This window comes from Salmo trutta, unplaced genomic scaffold (assembly GCF_901001165.1).
Source record: "Salmo trutta unplaced genomic scaffold, fSalTru1.1, whole genome shotgun sequence".
NCBI classification, from domain to species: Eukaryota; Metazoa; Chordata; class Actinopteri; order Salmoniformes; family Salmonidae; genus Salmo; species Salmo trutta.
In genome coordinates, this window is record NW_021822455.1 from 23346 (window position 1) to 25746 (window position 2401).

At 41.5% G+C, this 2401-nt stretch overlaps 1 non-coding gene across 1 annotated transcript; it reads right to left on the bottom strand.

Annotated features, from left to right (window-relative positions):
• Positions 1 to 1663: 1663 nt before the first annotated feature.
• On the bottom strand, positions 1664 to 1745 carry trnal-uag (transfer RNA leucine (anticodon UAG)). Its single transcript has one exon. It is a non-coding gene; the product is annotated as a tRNA-Leu (tRNA).
• Positions 1746 to 2401: the final 656 nt, after the last annotated feature.

Below are 2401 nucleotides of genomic sequence, written 5' to 3' on the forward strand. Positions count from 1 at the left end.
CTTCAATGTCAACGACACCAAACTTTGCCATCTGTTACCTACGCCTGCTAAGCTCCCGTTCATTTCGGTCTCTTCTTTTTCATTTTTCTTTTTGAGTCCTTCGTTTATATCACATTGCTTTTTCTTCCTGTCTCAACACATTATTTGTTTTGCTGCTATGTCTGAAGAGCACATTTATAGAGCCCTTTAACCTCTCTTGGGTAGGGGGCAGTATTTTCACGTCCGGATGAAAAGCGTGCCCAAAGTAAACTGCCTGTTACTCAGGCCCAGAAGCTAGGATATGCATATAATTGGTAGATTTGGATAGGAAACACTCTAAAGTTTCTAAAACTGATAACATGATGTCTGTGTGTATAACACAACTGATAAGACAGGCAAAACCCCAAGGACAAACCATCCCAAAAAATAATAATTTTCAGCCTTCCACTGTTTCCAATGGCTTTCATGTTTATTATGAGGCGAAGTCCTCCCAGATTGCAGTTCCTAGGGCTTCAACTAGATGTCAACAGAAAGAGTTTCAGGCTGGTTTTTGGAAAAATGAGCTAGAAGTTGTAGTTTTTCTAAGTGGCTCCCATTTTGGCTGAAGTGTTTCCATGCGCGTGGGTGAAAGCGCGTTCTTTGTTATTTCTCTCCGGTAATGAACATAATTTTCTCCGTATTAAATTTGATCATTTCTTTGCGTATAAGGGTACCTGAGGTTTGATTATAAACGTTGTTGGACTTGTTTGGATAAGTTTATTGGTAACGTTTGGGATTCATTTTGTATGCATTTTGAAGCAGGGAAACCGGTGGATTATTGAATGAAGCGCGCCAGCTAAACTGAGTTTTTATGGCTATAAAGAAGGACTTTATCGAACAAAAGGACCCTTTGTGATGTAACTGGGACCTTTTGGAGTGCCAACAGAAGAAGATCTTCAAAGGTAAGGCATTTATTATATCGCTATTTCTGACTTTCGTGTCGCACCTGCCTGGTTGAATTCTTTTTTCATGTTTTTGTATGCGGGGCGCTGTCCTCAATTAATCGCATGGTGTGCTTTCGCCGTAAAGCCTTTTTGAAATCTGACACAGCGGCTGGATTAACAAGAAGTTAAGCTTTATTTTGATGTATAATACTTGTATTTTCATGAATGTTAAATATTTATATTTCTGTCATTTGAAATTCGCGCTCTGCAATTTCACCGGATGTTGGCCAGGTGGGACGCTACAGTCCCACATGCCCATAAGAAGTTTTAACAAGCTCAGAGAGGCAGATCTCAGCCACCTGGTATGCGTGGCCACCGCTACAGCAGACGACGAGTTAGTTAAGGCAATGTACTGCTAATTCATTGTGTTCTGCACTCGTGGGTTTGACGTCACACAACATTTTTCTCCTTCTTCCTTTTGTATTCTTCATTTATATCACGTTGCTTTTTCTTCCTGTGTCAACACACCATTTGTTTTTGCTGCTTTGTCTGAAGATCACATTTGTAGTGCCCTTTAACAAGCTCAGAAAGGTGTATCTCGGCCAACTGGTAGGAGGGTCCACCGCTATAGCACAGGACGAGGTAGTTAAGGCAATTTAGTGCTAAAGATGCCAGCGGTGTTATTTCCCTTGTTTGAATATCGAAATGCTACCAAAGTTTTCATTGACCACACTGAAGATGTGCACAAAAAACAAGAATGATGGCAGCAGTGGGATTCGAACCCACGCCTCCAGAGAGACTGGAGCCTAAATCCAGCGCCTTAGACCACTCGGCCACGCTACCCTCCAATGTCAAAGACCCCACACTTTGCCATATGTTACCTAAGCCTGCTAAGCTCCCGTTCATTTCGGTCTCTTCTTTTTCATTTTTCCTTTTGAGTCCTTCGTTTATATCACATTGCTTTTTCTTCCTGTCTCAACACATTATTTGTTTTGCTGCTATGTCTGAAGAGCACATTTATAGAGCCCTTTAACCTCTCTTGGGTAGGGGGCAGTATTTTCACGTCCGGATGAAAAGCGTGCCCAAAGTAAACTGCCTGTTACTCAGGCCCAGAAGCTAGGATATGCATATAATTGGTAGATTTGGATAGGAAACACTCTAAAGTTTCTAAAACTGATAACATGATGTCTGTGTGTATAACACAACTGATAAGACAGGCAAAACCCCAAGGACAAACCATCCCAAAAAATAATAATTTTCAGCCTTCCACTGTTTCCAATGGCTTTCATGTTTATTATGAGGCGAAGTCCTCCCAGATTGCAGTTCCTAGGGCTTCAACTAGATGTCAACAGAAAGAGTTTCAGGCTGGTTTTTGGAAAAATGAGCTAGAAGTTGTAGTTTTTCTAAGTGGCTCCCATTTTGGCTGAAGTGTTTCCATGCGCGTGGGTGAAAGCGCGTTCTTTGTTATTTCTCTCCGGTAATGAACATACTTTTCTCCG